The 27,463-nt window shown below is 40.2% G+C and overlaps 1 long non-coding RNA gene and 1 pseudogene across 1 annotated transcript; one reads left to right on the forward strand and one right to left on the reverse strand.

The window, feature by feature from the left end:
* The first annotated feature begins 2,886 nt into the window (after positions 1–2,886).
* Positions 2,887–3,005, forward strand: LOC118601009 (annotated as a pseudogene).
* A 2,219-nt stretch (positions 3,006–5,224) lies between these two features.
* Positions 5,225–27,299, reverse strand: LOC118614969. The gene is made up of 3 exons (XR_004956210.1): positions 27,162–27,299; positions 7,935–7,976; positions 5,225–6,019 (listed from the first exon to the last, which is right to left on the reverse strand). It is a non-coding gene; the product is annotated as an uncharacterized LOC118614969 (long non-coding RNA).
* Between the last annotated feature and the right edge of the window lie 164 nt (positions 27,300–27,463).

The raw sequence follows: 27,463 nt of genomic DNA on the forward strand, positions 1-27,463 counted from the left end.
ATTATAAAGGATAATAATTTCCAACCAAGAATTCTGAATCTCACCTAGTCATCAATTAACTGTGAAAGAAGAATCAACACATTTTCAGATTTGCAAGGTTTTTATAAAAAAAATATATTAGCTGCTCTGCATTCCTTCTCAGGATGCTACGGCTAAATGAGGGAGAAAATCAAGAAAGAAAAAGGAAGGGACGCAGGAAGTGAGATCTAACGGAAAGACAAAAGGAAAACCTGCAACGGTAAGAAGGAAATGTGTCAGGATGACAAGGTATCTACCAGCAGGTCTTGAGAAAAATCACCCTGGCCAATGGCAGGAATGTGGAAGGCCACAGGAGGGCCGTCGTCGTGTGTGTGTGTGTGTGTGTGTGTGTGTGTGCGCGCGCGCGCGCATCTAAGCAGTGATAGATTGATTACTCGATGAGTTTGACCATTTCGGGAGGAGTTTTAGAGTTCATTGGCAAGTTCGACGCTGAAGTGGTGAAAGAGTCATAGAAACTAGGCAAACGAAAAAAAAAAAAAACCAAAGCAATTTTTAACTCTGGGAAAAACAAAAGTTGTAAAAAAATGGTGTATTAATAGTGCACGACATGGTTCGGCTGTGGCCAATATCTATAAGATCCTAATTACGTAAATAATAAATATTTGATTGACAAAAATTGTGATGAACATTATTGGAAGGATGGGCAGAAAAGGGGAAGTTTAGTGTGATGTAGAAGAGTTAAACCCTCATTTTTCTTACTAGAAAGTCAATATATTTTTCTTCAAAAATGTGGAACTAGCACCATAAACAGTTGTTTCGAAATACAGAGCAAAGGTAAAGAGAAGAGATCATTAGAGAGTTAAAAGTTGTCTCATGGGAGGGGAAAACTGAGGATGTAGCAGGGACCATCGTGTTTTGTTTTGTTTTGTTTTAATCATAAGCCTTATGCTGTCATTTGACTCTTTTAAATCATGTACATGAGCTACTATATAAATTTTAAAATTCAATTAAAAAAAATAAAAGAAGTTCAGAGGCGACTTGAAATGAGACTGGCAAGATGAGCAGTCACCAGACCCGGCAGTCACCACATGGCCACCTTACACAGTTGGAACTTTCCCCAAGAGCTATGAGGAGCCAAAGGGAGGGTTTTCAGTAGAGGAGTGACAATGTCAGATCTGTTTTTCCAGTTGCAATGTTTAGGGCAGACCTTCTTCCCGAATAACTAGAGACTGAAGTATGGCGAGATGACGCGCTCTAAGGTTAGTCCCCCCGGGTTAGCCCCCCAATCTGAGTCCCTCCCACCTTGCGAGATCCACACAGGCGCATGATTCTGAAGGCCAGATGCAGTTCGATGGGGGGAGGGGCTGTACACAGCGAGTGGAAAATAGAGGAACAGCTGACCTCCCCCACCCCCGTGCTCGCTAGAGCTCGACCACAAAGCTGCCCTTGTTTCTGGAAGAGGGGTCATGTGGGGTCAACCCCAAAACATAGTGGAACAGATTTCCTGCTGAATGGTTGGGTAGAAGCACAAAATTATTTTAGTAGCTGTTGTCATGCCGGTATACTTAACTAGTTTTTTCATCAAAAAAGCACTAAACATAGAGGTATTTCATCACATTTATTTTTTTAATGAAGTTTTGAAAGTTGGGGGCTAATTCACAGTATAACATTACAGATATTGTGGTCACTAGTCTCTTTGGCGACTATATGCTTGATTTGTTTCTTTCTTGTGCTGTAGGCCATTCTGTTTTCTCTTTGACAGCAATTCTGTTCAATCCTGGAGAGTATCAGACACTGACTATACTCCACTCAGCCATGACACATCGATGACTGGGCCTTGTCTTAAGACCTGGTGTGTAAGCAGCATTTGCACAATCACTGCTACCAGGAAGTCCACGTCAGAGGATGCGGCGTGGCAAGAAGAGTCCACATGGTTTTAACCTTTTTTGATTAAGTGCATAAAAAGCCAAAATCTTGGCAAAAAGTCGTATCCCATTTAATGCCACCTTCTACAGTGCTCACGAACCCATAATGCTATTTGTCTCTGAAATACTTTTCTTAAAAAAAATACGTATGTATGTCATATATATAAAACAACCAACTACAGATACTATAAAAAAGTTATTTTTTTTTTCCTTGCTCAAGTGCTCCTTTATAATTCAGTCAACCAAAGCCTACGAGGCAGGCTGCCTCTACCATCTCAGATTTGCACATAGGACTAAATATGGTTTTAGCCAATCAGTGTTCTCCTGGGCTATCAGGAAGCGATATATTCTGCAAAGAGTGCGGTTGGCCTCATTCCATCTGTTCCCGCCACCATTTATTTTAGAGGCGGTGGGAAATACGGGCATGGAACATGGAAGCCCAGGGCTACCACTTCTTAGCTGTGTGACCATGGGCAAGTTAGCCTTTCTGAGCTTCGGTTTCCTCATCTGAGAAATGAGGATAATAACAGAACGCAACCCGCGGGGTTGCTGTGAAGATGTACATGGTATGTATGTATATTCATATGGCACCTAAATTCCTTTCTACCTCGGGATTAAAAATATGCATAGAATAAACTGCTGTAATAGTGGAAGAAAAAAAAAAAACAACCTTCCTCAAACAGCATATCCATTTAATGTGCTCCTGTCCAGGCTTACCTCTCCTGTTCTAAATGAGATAGTTTTGCCTTTTTAATATTTTAATTAAAAAAAAAATTTTATTCAGACTGGCCTGCGTTTGAATCCCACCTTTGCCACTTACTCGTTATGAGAAAATTGCTTCGCTCCTGATTTCCACTGCGCTGGACGATAACGTGAGGAGACTCTATCTTCATAGGGATGCTGTGGGGTTTCGGTAAGATGGACTGTAAAGCACTCTGGGCTCAGTGCTCGGTACACAGTTAGTGCTCAAGAGATGTGCTAAGTCTACGGCCATGCCACCCTGAACAAGCCCGATCCCGTCTAATCTTGGAAGCTAAGCAGGGTCGGCCCTGGTTAGTACTTGGATGGGAGACCACGTAGGAAGACCAGGTGCTGTAGGTGTAAACAATAAAAAAAATAAGGGGTTGTAAACGGACAAGGTCCTTGTGATCTGTGAGGTCAACCAAGGGTTGCCTCGCCAAAAAAAAAAAAGAAAGACACGAAAAGAAGAAAAAAAAAAAAAAAGAAATGCACTAAGAGAAACCTGTCACTCACACTCTTGGTGTACCGCGCCTCCAGGAGGGGGCTCCCTCGGGGCAACACTCCGGGCGCCCACTCAGCTCTCCCTGTGGAAGGGTAGTGAGGGTAGTGACTGGCGGGATAGGTGAGTTTGGATGAGGAACTGGGTGTGTGCAGCCCAGCCCCTTCCTCCCCACATTCTCTGAGCCAGCTGTCCCCAGGAAGCACTCATTCTGGTCACCTCAAGCTAAAAATATGTAGGGACAGGCTTGGTCCTCAGGGGGAAGAAAACTCCAGTTTGGGTGGGTAGGTCAACTCATTCAGGAGATGGGTACTGTGTGATACACTGGGCCTAACACCTAATGGGCCAGGAGCAGAATTTGGAGAGCAAATCAATACCTAATGACTGAGGCTTTTGGTGGGGCCAGGCTATCAGGTTGTTTCCACAGGAAAGTTACTGCATTTATACAGGAACAGGCCATAGCAAACGTGGGCTGTGCTGGTACATCCAGGCCTAGGGTAAGGGCTGCTGCAGCTCGACCCGGGTACACGGTGTCTGCTTCAACGTGGGCTATAAGGCTCTCAGCAGATGCCGGCGGGCTGTGAGGCCTCTGAGCACAAGCCCAGCGAAGGGATGCTTTGCTTACAGGGAAAAGAATGCCCGTTGACCCATACACAGACTGCATTCATTTCTTACTGCTGTTGTACAAATTACGACAAACTTAGTGGCTGAAGACAACACAAACATATTGTCTTACAGTTCTGAAGGTCGGAAGTCAAAAATGGGTTTCGCTGGGCCAAAAATGAAGTGTTGGGAGGCCATGCTCCCTCTAGAGGCTCTAGAGGGATCACTTCCTTCCCCTTTCCAGCTTCTGGATGCCCTCTGCACTCCTTGGCTTGTGACCCCTTCCTCCATCTTCAAATCCGGCAGCATAGCATCTTCCAATCTGTCTCTCTCTCTCTCTGCTTGTGCTGTTACCTCTCCGTTTCTTCACTCTGACCCTCCTGCCTCCCTCTTATAAGGACCCTTGCGATTACAGGTAGGTTCCACCATGATAACCTAGTCTGATGTCCCCATCTCAAGATCATTCACTTAATACAGTTGCAACTCAATTTTACCATAAGATAACAAAGTCACAGTTTCTGGAGACTAAGACACAGACATCTCGGGAAGCCATTATTCATCCTACCACATAATAGACCTTTCAGACGTCAAGGAGAGGAACAATACTTTTTGCTTTTATGGTTTTTTAATGACATTTATACTGCACCCAAGTTCCACGCCTGCTATACAATGTGCATGTGTGAGCTTTCACCTTTATGTCGTTAGTATGAGGCTCAAGAGGACAGTGCAGGTAGGCTGCCAAAATATATGCCCTTCTTTGTTGTCTTATGGTACGTTCAGGGCCGAGGGAAGCCATGTGTTAATGTGGCTTCCCCATAGGTTCTTATGGGTCACACACACCACCATGTGGCCTAAAGTTGGCTCTGGGATAATCATGGCCTTGGATTTCAGAGATCCAAATTACAGCCTCTCTCTCTCAGAAGAACTGCATGTTTTAACATACAGATAAAAGGAAAGGGAACCTGTTATAAAGAGTTGTGCTATCTTCTTAGGTTCATAAAGAAATGACTCGATATGTTGTTTCGAACCCAAAAATTATAGGAGGAGTTAAGGAAGCCTGTTCTTGAAGGACTCTGGAATTAGGCTGTCCAGAAAATCAAGGTACACAGAGAAAAAGCATACTGCAGACTATCAGATCAGGAGCAGAGAAGGAAAGAAAAAAATTTAAAACAGCCCTGCTGAGCAGGAAGGAGAGAAAGACAGACCTTGGGGCTGGACTGGATGGATATGAAATGGCAAATGTGATCTTGGACGCAGAATAGACTGATATGAAAGAGAAAGGTAGACACATCATCAGAGAAAAGGCCACGTCTTAGCTGTTACTACACTGGAAATGGTGACTGAGGAAATTTACCAGGGGAAGAGAAGCAAGATCTGAGCGAGGAGACTGGAATGATTCTCTCCAAGGGAACCAGATTCGGGAAACCATCGGGAGATGGCCTCTGACTCTGTCTGCCTGTCTGTCTGTCTGTCTGTCTGTCTCTCTCTCTCTCTCTCTCTCTCTCTCTCTCTCTCACACACACACACACACACACACACAGAGTATGTCATGAGAGCACATGGGAACTCTCCCCTTAGATACCAGGGCATCTAAACCAACGAGTTACAAAGAATCCAAACAAATTTGAGACGGAAGAGGGAAAAGATCACAAAATGCAAGAAGGATCACAAGGTGAGTTTGAAGGTGATAAAACCCCGTGTGGCTGGAGAGAGCAACCTGGTATCTCGGGAACGAGGACCCTCTCCGGCCGAGGGTCGCAGTCCCGGTGGCACACCTGCATCATCTGGGGAACCTTTTCCATCTCATGATGGTCGATTACCTCCCAGGTCAAATAAATGAGTCAGCATCTGACTGATGCTCCTGGGCAGAGCGTCTCAAACCCAAGCGGGCAAGCGAACCCCCTGGAGGGCTTAATAAAACACTGATTTCCGGGCCCCGCCCCCAGAGTTTCTGATCGGCAGCACCTGAGTGGTGCTGGAGACTTTTGAATTTCTAACCAATCCCTAGGTGATGCCCAAGGACCCCAATCTGGGAACCGCTTTTTCTAACCATTGCAAAGATAAGACAGGCGAAGCGGGGCCACGCAGGATAATGACAGATGCAGGCAGGCAGGCCCAGGTTAGATGTTGATTGACGGGGAACGTATCCTGGACAGGATCATCTAATTAGGAAGTGAAGACGGGACAAGATTTGTTTGCTCGATGGATGCTTTTAGCACAGCCGGAATGCTCTGATTTCATCATCTCTCACTCTGGGAGAAAACAGTGGCTCCTGAGAGGAGAATGGGAACACACAGGGGTGAAAGCTGCAGCGACCCGCCCACAAGCGCAGGGAAAGACAAAGCAAAACGTCTCCTTTGAAGTCTAAAGCGGTCTGCGCCCTGAGAAGCGCGTGGTAGAGGTCGTGGTCTTCACCAGGACCCCCGCAGAACAGGTCACGGGAGTGTCAATCACAGCTTCAGTTCGGACATCTACCGAGAGCAATTCTGCAGCAAAAGCAAGGTGTGGAGACGAGGAAGGAGGCTTCTCCTTAAAAGTGGTTTGCTGTACATTAGAATTACCTGGGTCTGCAACCCATACAAATTAAGTCAGAATTTCTGGGTGTGGTACCCAGGCATCCAGATTTTATTAAAAAACTCCCAGAGAATCCCAAAGCGCAGTCAAGTTTAAACACAGCACTTGCTACTCCAAGTGTGGCCCCTGGACCGGCAGCCTGGGTATTAGCTGAGAGCTTATCGGAAACACAGAATCTCAGATCTTACCCTAGGGCCCAACGAATTAAAGTCTGCTTTTTATCACTATCTCTAGGAATTTGTATGCACATAAATGTCCAAGAAGCACTGTTCTAGGAGGCAGGTTTCATAGGTCTAAGCAGTTCCAAAGCAAGAGGCACTGGCAACAGGGGCTGGGCCACAGCTCCGAAAACACCTGCTCCGAGACCCCATGGGGCCACGTCATCAGAGAGAGCCCGCGATCTGTCCATCACAGGTGTTCTAGCGACATGACACTCAGTGGAACGATGCTGCAGGGAAAGGTGATCGTCAGCGAAACTGGTCAAAACGTGAAGAGTAGTTACCTTTCTGAAGGGGGATAGGGAAGCAGGAAGCTTGAGCTTTTGTTTTCTGGTTTTCTGAACAATTTGAATTTCCTGTGTGTGTGTGTGTGTGTGTGTGTGTGTGTGTGCACGCACACGCATTTTGGGAATTGGTAAGGACTATGTCGATGGTGGAATTATGGGATATTCTTTAACATTTTCTTTATTAAAAAAATCTAATAAATGGTATTTTAAGAAAAGCAATATACAAAATAAAAGCTATTAAAAATACCTAGATCAATTTAGCAAAATCATAATCTTAATAGGATACCTTAATATTATTGCATCGCTTTGTCTTTGTCAGATCAAGTAGGCAAAAAGAAATAAAAATATGGAAAATACGAATAGCTTCACTAATAAGATTATTTACTAGAATATTTTAAAACCTGTAGTCTGCATATATTATAATCTTAACACATTCCACTTAGTATTTTTTTTTTTAATGAAACATTTTTCTAGCCCACATAGGAAATGTTAATACCTTGGAAAAGAGAGGAAGTTTAAGCCACATGAGGGCAAAGAACATGTCTGTCTCGTTATCACCGATCCTTATCACCGGGTAGTAGCCTAGCATGGTGGCTGCTACGAAGTAGGTGACGATAAATATTTATTGTTGAAAGAAGTCTATATTTTCTCCTTGAAATGCAATAAAGTTAAAAATTCATAACAAAAAATCCGAACAAATAAAAAGCCCAAAGCATTTGGAATAGAAAAGAAATTCCTCCCTTGAATAATCTTTAAAGTCAATATACCAATTGCAACTCAGTAGGATTTTTGATGGATTTTACAAGCTGATTCTAAAATTAATACAGAAGAGAGAATGTACATGAATTAACCAGATAAATATTAAACATAATCTATTTTTTGTGAGATTTATAATTTTATATAATTATAGAAACTTAAATGGTGTGATATTGGGGCAGGAAAAGACAAATTACTGAAAAATAGAATTAAGAGAGTTTGGATATGTCCTGTCCCCTGACTTATTAATCTAAATAAGATACAGTGTCAAATGAATGAGGAAATTATTTATGATTCAGTAAATACTGAGACACTTGCCTCCCATTTGGAAGATATAAAATTAGATCCTTACCTCACACTATCCATAAGGAAAATGTTCCAGTGGGTTAAAGTCCTAAAAGCAAAACACAAAACAACTGTTAGAAAAAGTATAAGAGACTGCATTATTAACCTAGGGTACAGGCAGCTTCTTAGATAAAGCACAAAAACCAAAAGCCATAGATGCAAAATTTAATAAAGTTGACCACACTATAAGCCATAATTCTGTGATACCACAAAAGTTTCCGAAGAATGACAAACATGATAAAAATATTGACAACCTATTTAAGAGACAAAGGATTAGGATCAGGAATAAAGAATTCTTACAAGTCAATAAGAAAAAGATAAACAATCTAATAGAAAATGGATAAAGGATATGAACAAACGATTCATGGAAAATAAAATACAAATGGTCAGTGATCGTATTTAAAAAGATGTTTCTTTCACCATTAATCAGGGAAATAACTGCAAAGTAAAACAGAGATACTATTTTTCACTCATTAACAGGTTTTTTTCAAGTTTAAGTATAACAAGTGTTGGCAGGATGGGGTACGAGAGTCATACATTCCAAGAGGAAATATAAAATGTATATGAAAATGTACATAAAGTGGCATTGCCACTTTGAAGGCCATGTGACAGGACCCAATGAAAAAAATGGACACTCTGTAACATAATGATGCCACACCTTGGCTTCTGTTGGAGAAATATTGGCACGCATTCCTAAGGCGGCTTGCACGTGATTTTCGACTGCGCATTCCCTATAATAGCAAAACCTGGAAATAATCTAGGTGTCCGTCAAATAAAATGTGGTTGAATAAACTATATTAAATCCATACTATGTGATACACTGTAATGGTTAAAATGAATCAGTTAGATGTATAGATTTGACAGGAAAAGATGATTATTACTGATGAAAGGAGATGCGGAATAATATATGTGATATATTAAAAATATAAATGTTTAAAAAATTTCACAGCAAAACAAACCATATTTTCTCTAAGTTCATATATATAAATCCCTAAAAAATCTGGAGTGTCATTCAATATGGCAAACTGAAGAAGAGTGGGACCCCCTTCTTCTATCACCTAGAATCTTCCTGGAAATCTGTATAAAATATTCCACGACATTTTCAAAATACGAACCTATTTATTCTTTCCCTCTTACACACATAAATACTCATCAAGGAAAATGCCCAGATGTAAGAAGTAAAGAGGGATATTTTCAAAAGCCAGAACTGTAGGTATACAAACTTCAGTTTAGCCCTAAGGTAAGGACACCAGGTATTAAATCTGGAGGGTTAAAACGATGTGGAATTAAATTTCTAGATGAGAGTAGCACAGACAGTGTGGGAGGGAGTGGTTATCAGATCCTGTTTAGGACAAGGGCATGGATATTGATTAACTTCAGACTTTAGTAATTCAAGCATACCTTATAAAAACTTAAGCATATCTCTGAAAGCAGAGAAGTAGATTTTAAAACTTCCAAGCCACTGGGAGAGAGAAAAAAGAGGCGGGGAATAAATAAGTCTGATCGATTGAATAGAAGGCAGAAAATGAGGTGAAAAGGAATAAATAAAGAAAAAGCATGGCAAACAGAAAGCACAAAGTAAGAGGGTGGAATATGTTAGTGCTCAAAGGAATACGAGTGGACTAACCCTGGCAATTACAAGACAAAGATGCTTAGGCTGGGGTGTGGAGAGAAAAAGTTATATACAAAGTAAGACTGTCTCAGACTGAAAATAAAAGAACAGAAAATGTTATGCCGGAGAAATGTAATTTAAAAAAAGAATTTAAAAGCTGGAGTAGCTGTATTGAGGTCTGGCAAAATAGATTTTGAGGCAGAAGCACTTATAAAGAGTGATGTTGCATAATGATAAAAAATGACTAACCAGAAAGATGTAAGAACCTTCGACTTGTACACACCCAACAACCACCTCAAAATGCATAAAGCAAAACATTACTGAAATTACAAGGAAAAGCAGATACATTCATAATCATAGAGGGGAGTTTTTAATGTACTTTCTTTTACTTATATGTCAAGCATATGAAAAGTAAAATCAGTAAGGATGAAGATTTGCACAACACAGTTAAAAAGCTTGAACTTATAAAGTTGTTTGGAACACTGTACAAAATCTAGAGAATAATCACTCTTTTCAAGCATGTATGGAACAGTTAAAAAAAAAAAAAATAACCGAGCAGTAGATCAGACTAGTCTTTGAAAACTCCAACATCATGCAGGCCATATAATCTGATAACAATGAAAGAAAAATAGAAATCAATTACAAATAGATTGTTAAAACACCCCAATAACTTAGAAAATGAAACAAAAACAAAAGTACTATATTTTTAAAAGATATGGGAAGCAGTACTGAAAGAATGTACTTTAAAAAGATGAAAAATCAATGGTTAAGCATCCCATTCCAGTAGTTAGAAAAATAGAAACTAAGTAAACACAAAGTAAAATAGTAAAAATAGAAGAAAATAATAGAAATCAATTAAATATAAAAGTAAAGATTTTAAAAGTCTCTAAAATGGTTCTTCACAAAGATTAGTAAAATATACAGACCCCGAGCATGACTTATCGAGAAAACAAGAAAGCACAAATAAACAATATTAAGAGTGAAAAGGGTTCGGAGACAAAACTTCAAATGTAATAAATCACAGGATACTACGAAGAAATTTATAACAATAAATTAAAATTTGAATGCATTCATTAATAAGTATAATTTGTAAAACTGATCCAAGAAGAGAGGATAAACCTGAACAGATCTTTAATCATTAATAAAATTATATCACTATTTTAGACTCTACTCACGAAAATAAAATTATTAGGTACAGGTGATTTTATAAGTGAGTTTCCAAAATTTCTAGGAATAGCAAATCTTTATCATTTACAACATATTCAAGTGGATAGAAAACAGGGAAAGTTCCTCAAAACATTTTATGAAGCTGGTACAACCTTAACACCAAAACAGACTAGGAGGCTACAAACTCTACATGTTATAAGACGGGCTTACTTATGAGCATAGGTGCAAAAATCCTAAATAAAATATTAAACAAATTGAGTAATAAAAAAACAGGACCACACCTTATAACAAGTAGCAATTATTTGAGGAATGTAGAGCTAGTTTAGCATTTTTAAATATTAATGTAATTAGCCCAGTAATATACTAAAAGAGAAAAATGATATTATCATCTCAACAAATGTGGGGGAAAGCATGTGATAAAACTGAATGCTCATCTCTGAAAAGTTATCTAGGGAAGAGATGATTTTACCTTGTCTTACAAGGAATATTTATTGGTCAAAGGGTACAAACTTCAGCTATAAGATGAATAAGTTCTGAGATCTAATGTACAGTATGGTGACTGTAGTTAATAATGATGTACATTTGAAAATTACTAAGAGAGTAGATCAGGTAAAATCAGATTTTAAAAAGATATGAACAGTATGCTACTATTCATATAAACTTAAAACATGCAAAAGAATTCTATATATTGTTTATGGATACATATTTATGTTGTAAGCATATGGAAATGATACCCCCAGACTTACAGAGAGCAGTGTCCATGGTGGGAGGAGGGTAAGAAAAGGATTGGGGGCGGGGGGAGCTCCCAAACTCTGATGATGGTAAAATGAATACTTGTTATATTATGTTCTGTACTTTTTGTATATTTTAAATGTCATAATTAAAGATTCCTTTTTAAAGAAGATGCATTGGTTTAATATCCTCTAAACATTATCCTTGTCATACATTAACTAAAGATGATATGATTTTCTATTTGGGAAAGCTCAGATAATTAACTGAAAAATACTTAGAACTAATAAGAAACAGTGGTTATCCCTAGGGGTAGAATTATCGAGGTACTTTCACTTTCTAATCTTTTGAATTGTTTGAATTTTAAAATGATGAACATGTATTATTTTTATATTCAGAAAACAATAATATTTCCATTTTGAAAATTAAATAAAACGGAGGGGTAAAAAGTCAAAAAACTAATAAAGTTCAGTAAGGTAGCAGCTTATAAAATAAATGTGGCAGCAGTAAAAACTTATAAAGCAATATTGGAATAAAAATACAATTCAAAAAAGCAACTCGAATTATTAAATAACCAAAAAAATGTGCAGACATATGAAGAGAACTATAAAATGTTACATAAAAGGAGACTTGAATAAATGAGAAAAGTACAAGAACGGGAAGAGCTGATATTCTGCAGATGTTGAGTCTCAGTGCCTACATGCACACACATCACAAAAAGGAACTCGATCCAACCATTCTATCTTTAAATACCAGCACTTCCGGTTTCATGACAATTAATGAATATATTTCCATATCACTAAATATTTCACGGCATTTCTTAAACCTGAGCCACATGAATTCCTGGGGAGTCCAGGGGGTCCTTAAACTCACTGAAATTAAATGCAAACTTTTCTGAACGTGTGAAGTTTTCTGGGAGAGTACCCAAAGCTTTTAAGAGATCCCCAGGTGGCCCGTTCAGAAGAAAGACTAAGAACCGCTATTATTGATCTTTTTTTTTTTTTTTTTTTTTTGGTAACAGCTTTATTGGATATAATTCACATACCATACAATTCACCCATTTAAAGTGTACAATTAAGTGCCTTTTGGTGTATTCAGAGTTGTGTGACCATTACCGCAATCAATTTTAGAACATTTCATCACCCCAATAAGAAACCTGGACCCTTTAGCGATCACCACCCCATCGCCCTCAGCTCTCAGCAATTGCTAATGTACTTTCTGTCTCTATAGGTTTGCCTTTTCTGGACATTTCGTATAAATAAAATAATGCAATCTGTGGTCTACTCGCTGTGACTGGCTTCTTACACTTGACATGGTGTTTTCGACATTGACCCATGTCGTAGCATTTATCAGTGCTTCCTTTTTTATGGTTGAATTATATTTCGTTGCATAGATAGATCACATTTTCTTTATTCGTGCATCAGTTGAGGGACATTTGAGCTCTTTCCACCATTTGGCTATTGTGAATAATGCTGCTTTGAACATTTACATAAGTTTTATTCTCTGAGCTTATGACCAACAGCCATCTGCATTTCCTTTTCTGCCAATCATTTGCTTAGATTTGTATTTCTCAACCCTTTTCCATCATCGACCCCATAAGGAGGAAATGCTAATTAATTTAATTATATTAATTAACTGATTTAGGAAATATTTTCATTATTAAGTCATTACAGTAATTTATAATAAATTTAGTTGTTCAATTAACCAATTAAATAATTAAGTTTAATTTCTTCCTAACAAAAGAAATTAAATACTAAGGAATAAAATTTATTCCTTAGGGTGGAACTTTGGAGGGTCACAAAGCATTGTAATGTCTAAGATACTATTCCCCCCAAGAAATAATTTTTGCCATATTACCTCACTGAAAACACATGCTTTTAAGGCTTTGCACATTTCCACTATGAGACTGTCATTCTTACTCTTCATTTTTAAGGAATGCTTCACTTGGCTCTTCAAGATATAAATTGCAAATAATCCCCCTAGTTTGCAGTTTTGTGGTATTTAGCTTCTCACGGTTTTTGCCTTACAGATTTTTTTTAAATGTAGTTGAATTTATCAATCTTTTAATGGCTTCTGCATTTTGGTAGTACTTAGAAAGAAAGGCCTTTGCCATTCCAAGATTATAAAAACCTTGTTCTATGGCTCATGGTTTCATTTTCCACTTTTAAATTTTGGTCCACCTGACATCTATTTTGGTGTAAGGTATAAACTAGCGTGGATGAAAAAGGAGCCACATACTAAAAACCTGGCAGGCTCGGGGGTAGGCCTGCATGGCGCACCTTATAAACTCAGAGACTGAAAGTAATCACATAGGACGGCCTGAACATAAAACTCTTAACTTAAAGTGGGTCATGGCAGGTAGTCATGTCCTAGGCCTGTAGCTTCCTTGACAAAGGTCAGCCTTTACCTTTAGTGAGCCTGTCTATTGTCTTGTGCATCAAAGATAATGGTATCTTTCAAATATATTAATCTTTTCCTCAAGGCACAGAAAGCTTTATTTTGTCCCCTGCACACCATCCCTGTGTGCTGTAAATGTTAACCATTAACTACCTGTACCCACTAATGTAAAAGAAGTGTCTCCCTATTCTACTTTTTATCCATTCCCAGAGATGGCCCCCCACCTCCCCCTTTTGCTTTTTCCCATCGCCTTAATCGACCACCAACGGATTTTATGCAATCCTCCCTACATTTCTTCCTTTGATTCTAATGTATAAAATAAACTACAAAACTGCCATCGTCTAGAGCATTTTCTCAATCCATTGAGATTTTGCTTCCCAGCAACTGTTAACAGTTTCACCCAAATAAACTCATAAAAATTCTCTACAGGTTTGGATGTTTCTTACATCAACATTAGCGATTCAACTTTTTTTCTCCCAGATGACTTTCCAATTATTGTAAGACATATGATTGAATGATCAATCTTTCCTGCACCGATCTGCCTATATATGCTCTACTTATTGCATATATGTTTTATTATTTGGTGCCATATTTCCCTCTAATTTCTTCACATTTAAAAACTTGGTTTCCTTTTTTGGTTTGTTCATTTTTATCTGAACTTTAGAATCATCAGGTTTCATTAAGAAAATGAAACTGTTGGCATTTTGATAAGATCCCATTACACTGTAAATTAATTTTAAAAGAGCTGACATCTTTGGGTCTTCTACCCAAGAACATGAAATATTTTTCCATTTTTTAAAGTCATCACTTGTGATCCTCAGTATTCCGAAATGTTATGCAAATATATATCACACACTGCTTATTTTGATAAAGCATTGAGTATGTTAAGTATGAAGATTCTTCTTTTAATTTTGTACCCAACCCACATTATTGAACTATCTTATTTTAATAATGGTTTTTCAGTTGAGACTCTTGGGTTTTGCAGCTATAGAATTATATCATCTCATCTTATCAACTGCAAATAAAGATAATTTAATGTCCCATTTTCTTGTTTTCATACCTCTAATATCTTTCTTTAATTACATTGGTTATTTCTTCCAGAACAATGCTAAATAATAGTCCAATAATGATATTGGACATTTCTGTTTTATCTTCACTTTAATGGGAATGCTTTTAGTGTTTTTCCCATTAAGTATAATGCTGGCTTATGGGTTGAGATGAATCTACTTTATATGTTAAAGAAATAACTATCTCTTCCTATTTTATTAAATGTTTTTAAAATTAAGAATAGATATTGAATTTTGTCAAATACTTTTTCAGTGTTTATGAAGATGATCTTATGATCTTTCTCCTTAGGCCTATTAATATGATGAATTATAGTAATAGATATTTTCACCACATTTTATTATGAAATTTTTCAAACATATACCAAAGGTGAAAGAATGTTACACTGGACAAGCATATATCTACCACCTACATTCTACCGTTATCATGTTACTATCCTGCTTTATCACACTGAGGGGCAAAGATTTTAAAAGATTTTAAGTGATTCTATTAGATTTTAAAATACTGAACCATTCTTGTGTTACTTGACACTTGTGTTTTAGTTTTGTTTTTAAACACTGTTGTATTTTGCTTACTACTATTTTAATTTGGACTTTGTATCAATATTCATAAATGTATGTATATGTGATGTGTACCTACATCCGTGTATCTGTTTGCTTCACAAAAACAATTTGAACAGTAAAAAAATATATATATATATAGGTACCAAAACAGTTTCACTAGCACTGAAATTATCTGCCAAAAAAACTGTTAGAATTCCCCTGTAAAACTGTTTGGGATGGGCTATTTTTCAAGAAGATGGGTGAATCTTTAATAGCGCTCTCTATTATTTTCTCTATGGTAATTTGTTGATTATTTCTTTCTCTTCTGAAGTCAATTTTTATAAATTATTTTTTCCTAATAAAAGTATCAATTTCTTATAGTTGTCAAATGTATTTGCATCAAGTTGAACAAAGCGTCTCTTACAATTGCCTCTGCACTTTGTTATGATTGTCTATTTTTTACTTTCTTATTTTTTTTATTAGTTTACCAAATCACTGATATACTCATTTCCCCCCAAAGAACTAACATCTGGACTTAGTAGTGCTATTTTTTTCCTATTTTTTAATATATTGGTATCTGCTTTTCTCTTCATTTCTTTCTTCTGATTTTTAAAGCTTTATTCTAATTTCTTGAGTTAACATGATGCATTTTTGTTCTTTCCTAATTATTAATATGTATATCAAAGGCTATGAGTTTTCCTCTGATTGCTGTTCTATCTCTATCTCATAGATTTAAGAGCTAGGATTTTCACTATCAATAGTTTTTAAATACTTTGAAGTTTGGGGTTTGATTTCTTCTTGACCCAAGAATTGGTTGAAAGTTCTAAATTTTACAGGCAGAAAACTTTTTTTTGTGTTTGGGTATTATTTTTAGTTTGACTACACTATAATAGAGAATGTTGTCTCACTATTCTTTGTTTTCTTTTTAAATTAATATATGGTCAATTTTGTGAATCAATAGGAGTATTTGAAAGGTATGTGCAATCAATTTTTAATGTTAAATAAGTGTGGTTATATATTAGACTTACCTCGTTATGTTTTTAGGTGTTTTATATTACTTTTTTATGTATATGTCATGAACTTAGGTGAATAAAAGCCTCCTACTACTAATTTGTCTCTATTTGTTTCTTCTTGTACCTCCTGTGCTAAGTGCACAGATATACATAATTGTGTTTTCATTATGAATTGCAACATTTGACATTATAAATTGCTCACCTTTATATACCTTTTTATGGTTGAAACATATCATTGAATCACAATTTCTTAGTTACATTGTATTGCTAGGTATTGAGGTTTTCCTAATTTTTCTTCTATGTAAAAGAATCATATTAATGTGAAAAGTGAAATAATATTTCATTGCTGTTTTGATTTGTACTTCTCAGTGTTAAGATCTAAGATTTTCTGATCATTTGCACTTATATATTAATGAATTATTAATGTTTATAATAGCTAATAACTGGAGATAAACTAGATGTTCAACATTAGGTCAGATTTATAAATGTCAATATATTAACATAATGAAATGATATAGTTATTGTTTACTGTACTTTACATACATTATACCATTGTATTCCTATAACAGTCCCGTGAGGTCATTAATACCATTTTCAATTGATTCTAAGATTAAATTTTTATACACTGACATAGTTAAAATTGATTGCTTATGTGTTATAGTTTAATTGGCAGTGTTTTCTTTCTTTCTCAATGGCAAATAAAAGGTAATTCCTACAATTGATGGCATATTAGATTTAATGGAATATGTTATTTCCCTTTCATAGACGATGTTAAGTAATTTGACAAAGGTTAGCCAACTTAAAATGCCTAGAAGCATATACATCAAAATGCTAAAATAGTTCTCGCTAGGTGGGAAGATTATAATTTTTTCCCTTTTGCTCATCCATATTATATGTCTTCTTCAATATATACATATAACTTTTATAAAAAGTAGAACTGCTTTAAAAATGGGGGGAAAAACATGAAATCCCCAGTTCATGCTGTTTATCAAAATCAATCCCAGATAGATTAAAAAATTAAATATAGAAAATGAGAGAATTACAGTCAGACTCAGATTGTGGCAGCGGTATAGTTTTTAAATTACCACAAAATGTTTCCTGAAATTCAATAGAGCAGCAAAAGGAAAAAAAACTCCATAGGCAACCTCTTCAACAAAACGAGGTGATGATTCTCCATCACTCCAGTGTATGGGCAGGTGTGGCTGACCTGCCGAGAGCAACAAGTACACGACAGGAGAGCAGCTGTGAATCTGGAGCACCGGGATATTGATAGACAGGGAACCCCAAAAATCTCTAAAAGATCTGCATACCCAAACACTCCATCCTGAGTGGGCCCTGGGCAAGCAGACCCGAGAACTGCCGGCGAAACTGGAATGCGTCTCCCAAACTGCAGGTTGTGGCTGGGTACGAAACGGCAATGCGCAGGAGTGGGGTCTATTAGGGTGCTTAGTGCTCAAGGATTTAACAGATGGCCAGAGAAGACTCACTCCCTGGCGTCGAACCCTGGGAGAAAACTGTTAGAAGCAAAAACCAAACCGAACGAGGAGCGAACACCAGGGAGAAGAGAAAAGTTTCGACAACAGAAAGGAAGCAGTTGAGAGGAAGCAGATTTTGCTGCATTGTGGCAGCAAAACATGGAGTCTAAAGCAGCCACGGATGTCAGCCACTAATGTCAGTTTATATTTTCCAGTAGCCACAGTCAAAAAGTGAATGAAAACGGGGGAAATTAATTTTAGTAATATACTTTATTTGATCTAATATGCTCGAAATATTATTTCAACATGCAATCAATATAAAAATTATTAATGAACTATTTTACTTTTTAAATATTGTCTTTAAAATCTGGCGTGCATTTTACAGCTTGGTATGGATTAGACACATTTCAAGTGCTCCATAGACATGTGTCTTGCCATAATGTTGGACAGTGAAAGTCTAAAGATGAGAGCATTGTCTTAAAGAGCAAGGCTCACAGAGCAATAGGAAATCCAGAAATGGAGGCAGTAAGCATTTTCGGGGCTCGGTTCTGCAAAGTGAGAAAATAGTTACACAGAGAGACCACCATCTGAGTGTTTCATAGCAACCTCCTCCTAAGAATCTAGGAAAAAAACATCTTTCCTATTCAAGAAACGAAGAGAAATATAACTCCAATGAATGTTTTACAAGAAAAAAAAAGAATAAAAATGTAAATAAGCTGAATACTATTATGGCGGTCGAAGAGAACATTATTCTGGTAGACAAAGAGAACACATGTGGACACAAAGCAAAATGAGTTTAAAGCAATTAGGAAAACGTGAGAAGCTTTGACAGAACAGCACATATCAGAAATCGAAGCACTCGAAAATGAAATGGCTGAAATATAGGAGAATTTTAAACATCTGATATGATTGGGAAACAAAGGGAGGGGAAAAACAATTCAGGAACAAAAGCGTGAGTAAACATCTAAGGGAAACAGAATATACAAAACAGAGAAGTGAAGAAAATCAAGCAGAAAAGATAAAAAGGATTTGAGAGAAAGCGATAAATATAAAAGTTAGATAAAGGAAATCCAACACAGTTATAATTGAAGGGCCTAAAAAGCCAAAAACACTGAAACAGAATAAATATTTAAAATCTAAGAAATATTTCCTGAAATATAAGATGTGAATCAAAATATGGAAAGGGCTGGTCAACACTGACACATAGCTAAGTGATATTACTGTTCTTTAAAGAGAAAATAATCCTTTAGGCATTCAGGTTAAGTAGAAATTAGTTCCAAAGAAAAGTAAATCAGGATGGCATCGAGATTCTAGCTGGCAATATTTTGTTTCAAAATAAAGCAACATTTTAAAGATACTTAAGGGGGAAAATGGGCCAAATATTTTTATATCCAGGCAAACTCGAACATAAAGGCTACCACCAATCAATCGGTTATGAACATGCAAGACCCCATGGGTTGTGGGTCCACCAGGAATCTGTGCCTCCGGAACATCACAAAGGAACCATGGCGGACTACATGTTGTGCACATCTCCTCTGCTCATGCACATACTCCTTTGTCCCATGGAACCTGACTCACAAAACACAAGTTCAAAGACAAAGCTAAGAATCTCAAGATAGCAAAAGCAAAGCATCAAGCCAAATCTCCTTTGGAGTGCAGGGCCCTGTGTGACCGCACAGGTGGCATGTTCATGAATCCATCCCTGGTGACACCTGGTGTCTGGTAAAGGTCAGATCCCTTCCAATTTGTCTCCCTCCTCTGCTCTCTCCCTACAGCCCATTCTCCATATCACAGTCAGTGGATTCCTAAAACGCAGAATTAACCATGCCCAGCCCCTGCATAACACTGGCCCTCATCGTTCTCTTTGCGCTCATAGAATATTCATACTCTCCAAGATAAGTTACCTGGACCTGCTCACTTTTCTCCTCTCTCATCCCGTCCTCTCCTGCCCTGCACCCAAACTCCACACACCAGCCAGACCAAACTCACGCAGCACGTGCCCCATACTGAATCCAAGCTCTGCACTCCACCTCCCACGTTGCTCCTTTTCCTGTCTCGGGAACCGGCACTTCTATCCCTCGAGTTGTCGGAGCCCTGGAGTCAGCCCTGTCTCCTCTTATCCCTCAGTCCCCACATTCAATCGGCTCTGTCTTTCATGAATCATCTCTTGAACCTTTTCTCGTCCATGTCCTTGACATTCTTGCCCATTTGTCCTTCCTTTTCCTCTGCCTTGTGGTCTTCCACCCTGGAGGCAACCTGCTGCCTTCCTGCTCACACCCAGCAAGGCAGCTTTGGGGGAGACTGTCACAGCTTCCAAGATGGCACCCCTGAGATATGAGTCTTCAACTTCACGCTGGCCCATGGTTTCCTCTTCTGTCTTTCTCAGAGCCTTCAGGGAAGCTACCCTTGTCTAAGATTAATATTTTCCTAGAAATTCACAATGAAAGAATCGCTAGTGTCCCACGTGCTTGAAAATTTTAATAGCTAACATTTACATAGCACTTGCCATATGCAGGCATGTTCTGTGTTGGTCGCTGCATGAGCTAATACTCATTTAAATGTCATCATTATAGAAATGAAAAAAGTAAGGTACAGAGAGGTTAAGGGACTTGCCCAAGGCCAAAAAGCTAGTAAATAGTAGAGCAGGGATTCAAACCCAGGTGAAGAGGCTCCAGGACCACTGGCCTTTACCACCCATAACACAGCACTGTGGGACTGAGGAAGTGTTCAGAAGTAAATGATAATAGAAACAGTATTTGTCAAAGCCATGGACACAGCTAAGAACAACAGTGGGAAATTCATGGTATCGGATATATTTATTAAGAAACTTAAGAAAATGAGAAATAACAAAACAGTGAAAACCAAAAACGGAAAGATATAATAAAGACATTAATTGATAAAATAGTGAAAATAAAAAGTAAAGATTCACAAAACCAAAAGTTTTTTCTAGAAAAAAAAAAAAGAGAACTTAATAATAATGAGTATTATTAAGAGCCAGATGCTAACAAATTTAAGAACCTATATGAAATGCTTAAAAACACAGGAAAACATAAAATATCAACATTTGTGCAAGAGGAAGTCAACTTGAATGAACATATAAATAACCTTGAACAGACAAATAAATATTAAAAACACTGAACTAGTATCGAGTATCTTCTCTCTTTCATTCCCTTTATCCCCCAAAACACTTAAATCCAGATGGTTTTAGATGGAGTGACATATGAATTCTACTATTCTAAGGAACAGTTATTTTCTAATTTATTCAAGTTCTAGAAAATAAAAAAATAGAGAACTCTGCCGAGGTAATTTTCTGGGGCTAGAATAATTCTGCTTCCAAAACCAGATAGGAGCTACACAAAAAAGAAATACTTCACAACAGCAACAAAAATGATATAGCATCTGAGAACATATAAGACCTCTATGAATTAAAATTAAAATTTGAATAACTGACAACCCTTAGATAGGACAACTTAATATTATAACCAAGTCAACTCTCCCCAGATTAATTCATAAATTCACTGCAGTCCCAATCATAAGTATAATTATATGCATACAAATGCATGTATTTTCTTTAAAAAATAAATTTGGTAAATCAACTACAAAAATTATATGGAGTAATGGAAAGTACATGAAGAACTAAGGCAACTTAAAAAAAAAAGAAATGAAGTGGGGTGGGTAATTTTCCCTACTAAATAGTAAAACCTATTATAAAGCTATTGTAATTAAAAAATAGTGTAGTGTTGGCACAAGAATATATCAATAGAACGAAATGGAAAACTCGAAGACCTATCTAATAAAGATAAAGGGGGTGGTTCTGCAAATTGATGGGAAAAGGATGGATTGTTTTCCTCACAACAGTGAAAACCGGCTCCATCTACTAAGAAAATTATAACCGCATCCCTGTTTAGCCGCACATACGAGGGGACTTTAAGCGAATTAAAGATCTCAATCTGAATGTTAAAAATCTCAGGGTTAATAGAAACTGAAGTGGGAGGATATCTTTGGGCTTCGGTAAAAGCAACGAGGCTCATTTAACAAAACTTTTACAAACCATAATGCACAAATTTACTGAATCTGATTACATCAAAATTAAGAAGTTGCATTTAATAGAAAAATAATATGAGCCAATTAAGAGTGAGATGATAGGATTGAGATTTTTTTCAAAGTCTAAAACTGACAAGGGATTAACATCTAGAATATACAAGGAGCTCTATAAAACGACAAGAAGAGGACATCAACTCCAATAGAAAAATGAGCAAATGATATGACAGGCAATTTACAGAAAAGGAAACCCCAAAAGCTAATAAGCACATGAAATGATGCTCGAACTCATTAGTAGTCAAAGAAATGCAAATTAAAACAAGATAGCACTTTACACCTTTAGACAGGCAAAAAGCTAGAAAGCTGGGTAATACCAATTAATAGCAGAAATGAGGAAGATAGGATCCCTCACACATGGCTAACAGGAGTGTAAATTGGTAAAGCCTTTTTGGAGAGCTGTCCCAAACTACTTATGCAAATTAAGCGCGCGAGCGCGCGCGCACACACACACACACACACACACACACACACACACCCTAGGACCCAAAGAAATTCTAACATTTGTATACGACGTGAACTCTCCGAGAAAGAGAGATCCTAACAATCTGGATTGGCCCTCACTATTATATGAAGCAAAGGATCGTATGTACAAGTAACAATAGGAATCAATCTTAAAAGCAGTACTGACTGAAAAAAATAAGATAGTAGTGTTACAAAATAATATTTACACAAATTATGAACACATGCACACTGTGCACGTGTATTCCCCAAACCTCCAGTGAACTGCCCACTTTTTGCTGGTCATTTTGCATGTCATTGATGGAATGGATCAACATAATTTGTGTGTGTGTGTGCGCGCGCGCGCGCACGCGTGCCCGTGCATGCCCGTGTGTGCATGTGCAATCCAGAAGCAGGCCAGATCTCCTTGGACTCTTTTATAAGAGAGGAAGAGAAAGTTAATATAGCCCTGGGGCAGAAACTACAAATAACTACAGTCATACAGTTTCAGATTCTCTTTTCTGATTGGAATAGAAAAAGTGAGTTCACCAAATCAATGGCCACATCCCTCATACCTGAGGACTTATTAATCCACTTGCAATACCATACCCTACACAGCAGCTGCCCTCAGGGCCACAGTGACTGACAGGCAGAATGAGGGTCTTTGGGGAGAGGGGGGCTGCCTGACCCAGAGAGGAGGAGGGCAGCTCCTCTGCTCAGCCTGCTGGGAAGGAAGAGAGCAGGTGCGGGCACCGACCCTACAGTCCAGATGACTGGCGACTGTGCGTGGAGGGAGTATGAATCTGATGGCTTCTCTTTATGAAGAACTGCCTTTTACCTTTACCATTATTTTGAAAATTTTTCCCAAATAACTACCTATTATTTCTTGAAGAGGCCACTGTTGAAGATGACCTTGTACTTCGTGGCGTGGAGATACCCAGTCCCTTGGACCACGCCCCTGTTTCGGCAATGTGGGCACCACCTGTGCAGCCGGCGCTCGCTCGGCCTCACCCAGAGGGGCCCATCACTAACGGCACCTCCTTCTCCATGAGATCGTGGGCGACTGGGCGTTCCCTGCCCGGGAGTCCTTCCACGAGCTTCTTCACCGAGCCCTGCCTGCGGGAACCCCACCTCCACCCCGTCCATCCCAGACAAGCCCGTTGGCAGGGGGCTGGCCTCCCTAGCACGGTCAGTCCACAGATATGCACATACAGACACATACCCACTCAGGCTCTTCTTAAAGACGAAGATGTTTATCCATAAACACATACAGAAACACACGGACCCATTTGAGCTCGTGGTGCATCCAAAAATATATGCAGACACTCGCATACACATGCTTATACACACTCACATGCACACAAGCTCACAGACACATGCTCACAGACAGCACGCACGTACACTCAGGCCCACATGTACGACCCCCTACACACTTACACACTGAAGCATATGCACACACTCACATGTACACACACTTGCACATGCATGTAACACACACGTATTATTCCAGTTATCTACTGCTGCATAGCAAACCACCCAGACCTGGTGGCTTGCCGCTGCAACCAGCTAACTGTGCTCGTGGATTCTGTGGGGATGGCTCGTCTCTGCTCCACCGTGACCAGGGCCTCAGCTGGGAAGACTCAAATGACTGGAGGCATCTTCAATCACATGTCTGACACCCAGGCCCAGATGACTTTAATGGCTGGATGCCCATCAGGCATCTCTCTCCTTGGGGGTCTCAGGGCCTCTCGATGTGGTCTCTCTCTGTGGTCTCTCTCTGTGGTCTCTCTAGTAGGTTGGCCTGGGAGTAGCTGGGCTTCTTAAATAGCAGCTCAGGAATATAAGAGTGAGCATCCCTTGAAAAAGGTAGATGCTGCATGGCCTTTTATGACCATGGCCTTTTATGACCTAGCCTAGCAGTCACAAGTCCACCCAGATTCGAGGAGGGAAGACATGGACCCCACCTCTCAATGAGACAAATATGAAAAAGTCTGCAACCATGTTTAAAATGGCCACATATGTGCATGCACAGGAATGCTTATACATACATACCTATACATACACACACCCACACACACAGGCCTGGTCCTCAGAACCCCTATTCTAAGAGCAGAGCCAGGCAAAAGTATATGTGCATATGAACACACGTGTAACACACACACATTCACACAAGTACACCGGTGCATGCTCACACACATGCCCACAGCCCCCTCCCCTGGATATGCCTTCTCCAATACCTGCAGCTACACCTGCTTGCCCCTTGCCCCATGCATGGCTGAGCTGGAGGCCAGGAAGGGCGAAAATGTCTTGGCTGGTATGGGGTGGGCCTCCACCCTTCTCTTGTGGCAGCGGCCTGGCAAGAAGGAAAACAAATAACCTTGCAGTGTTTAAATAAGCAAAGTTTTGTGCAAAGCAGAGGTTAATGTACTTTATTGTTCAATGTCATGTTTATAGTGGATTGGTGGAGGGAAAAATGTGATTAATTGCCCCGAAGCCCACGGATCTACAATTATTTGGTTGTTGTGAACAAATAAAGGACTACAGTATTCATCATATTCAAATGAGGCAGCAGAATAAATGATGGCGGGGCGGGTAGGAACAAAACCGAGGTGTGTTCCTGCAGAATCGGAAGGCGACTGGCACCTTGTCAACCAGACGCGGGGTGGTGGCAGGAGCTGAACCCGTTTGTCTCTGTACCTCCAGCGAGGGCTGGGCTGACCCTGCAGGTGCCAGCGTTCATTCCTGTCACACCTTGAGCCTCCATCCTGCGCGGCATGAAAACCAGGCGCCAATTGCGTAATAAAGACTTGTTTCCGACGAGGCCCAGTTTGGGGCGGGGGCACAGATCTTCATTAGACAGCCCCTTTCCCGGCCGCGCTCGCTACAGAGGACAGGTACTGGCTAAATGTGTCCGATCATTCATCATGATTTTGCCCTCCACTTTGTCACAGCGTGGGGATTTAAGGAAGATAGATGGTACAAGATGTTGTCTCCTCCACAGACGCTTTCTGCTCTGGTAAGTGTGTCCGATGCAGAATTATTTTGCCACTTTATTATTTCCTAGTGAGTGTTTGTCAGAGCTTCGCCTCTTGGAAGGAGCGAGTTGTTTCCTGTCACTCAGGGATGTCGCGGGAGCTGTGATGCTTGGCTGGGCTCGCCAGCCAGCTGGAACCTGGGCAGGGTCCCCAGGCAGGACTGTGGGGGGTCCTGGGAGTCTGGGCCACAGGGTGAATGTCAAATCCAGCAGAAATTGCGGGGGAGGGGGGAAGGGGGAGAAGGCGGGGCTCAGGGCTTTGGGCACGTTGGACTGAGGGAGGTAAAGGGGCATCTTTCAGGATCTGGCCTGGCTGTGGGCCAGCCCACTGGTCGGGAAGCTGTTCAAACCAGTGTCCAAAGGGCTGTAAGAGCTTGGCCTTGAGCTGGGCCAGCTGGAGATGGTACGGGCAAGGCTGGGATCCTGCAGAGCTGCTGATGGCCTTAAGGAAGCGTGGCCAATTCTGGTGCCCACTGCTGACACCAGATGAGTTTTCCGCCCTGATCGGGATGGCCAAGGGGCCATGGGGTGACCAGCGAGGATGCCAGGTGGGTGAAGGTTACATGAGGCTTACAGATAAGAATGAATTGAAATTGAAGCCCAAAGTCCATCCAGCCCAGCGCTCTGGGAATGCTCGAGAATATAAGAATGTCATTCCTGGCAGTGTTGGGTCACAGAGGAGTGGGCCCTGGAAGGTGAAGGTGAATCTGGCTCCAAGGAGTAGGTGAGGTGTCCAGGAGCCACCAGCCTATCCTGTGGTTTCTCCTCACTTGCGTTTGCTCTACAAAGGTCTCTGCACTGGCCCCGCCACCAGGGTACCCACTTTCCACCACCACCGCTGCCTGGGCTCGGCTGCCCCTGCCTCTCCTTTTTCTTTGCTTTCCCCCTCAGTGCACGCCGGTCCAAGTTGTGAAGCAAGAAGGAACTCTGCATGGAGGTTAGGAGAAACTTATGGGGATAAACTCAGGAAAAGCCCAAGCAGAGGTGCCTGGGATGCAGAGACCTAGGTGAGGGTGCTTGGCCTCTCTCTGGTCCCAACTACCCTGCTGGAGTCCACCTTGCCAACGTGCCCATGTCTCTGACCTCAGCTAAAGAGCACGGTTTAGAATCAGGCAACCTGGGCTCGAAGCACTGCCTAGTTGCAATGTTTTCCCATCTATAAATACAAAGGATGAGATGCCATCCTCCTCGGAAGGCCTGTGGTTCCTGGCATGTTGCAGATGTTCTGTTTACTCGGATGTCGTCTCCCTGCCTCCTCTCTCTGGTTCCTGGCTGCTGGTGGTCCCTCACTCACTCCTGACCTGCATCCTACGGGCCTGGCCAGCTCTGCCAAGCGCTTTCCGCCAGCATCCAGAGGGTCTGCAGGTGAGGAAAGCTGCCCAAGATGGCGGCTGCCTTTCTGCCCCACGCGCTCCAGCGCCCTCCCTTTACGGACCCCATAGAGAACTACCAGTTCGCAGCTTATTGCCCAGTCACCCCCCAGCCCTCCCCCAGCCAGGCCCTGGCTGGGTTCTGGGAGAGAATCCCAGTGCATAAGCAGCTAGAGGGGTGGAGGGGAAGAAGAAACTGAGCAGATCATTACTCCAAAACATGTCACTGCCAGGGGCCTCTGCGGCTGCAGATGCCAGGCGCAAAGCCACAAGTGATGGCCATTCACTTACCGAGGCCCCACTTCCAGCTGGACGTGGTGCTGGTGCTTTTCCAACTGCCCCTCGCGGTGTCCGTGGAGCTCACGAGACAGGAGGCACAGCTCCCACGCTGGGAAAACTGAGTCTGCTGACAAAGTAACGTGCTCGAGATCTCGCGGTAGTCAGAAGTGGAGCAGCGATGGATTCCGATCTCCGATGCTTCTCAAGTCTTAACTTAGTCATTGCCCACCAGCTGATTGGCTCATCGGATGAAGCAATAGTGATTGACACCCACTGCAACCAATCAGAATTCAGCCCCCTTCGCAGCTCAGGTT

This window comes from Rousettus aegyptiacus, unplaced genomic scaffold, assembly GCF_014176215.1.
Source record: "Rousettus aegyptiacus isolate mRouAeg1 unplaced genomic scaffold, mRouAeg1.p scaffold_m13_p_3, whole genome shotgun sequence".
Lineage (NCBI taxonomy): Eukaryota > Metazoa > Chordata > Mammalia > Chiroptera > Pteropodidae > Rousettus > Rousettus aegyptiacus.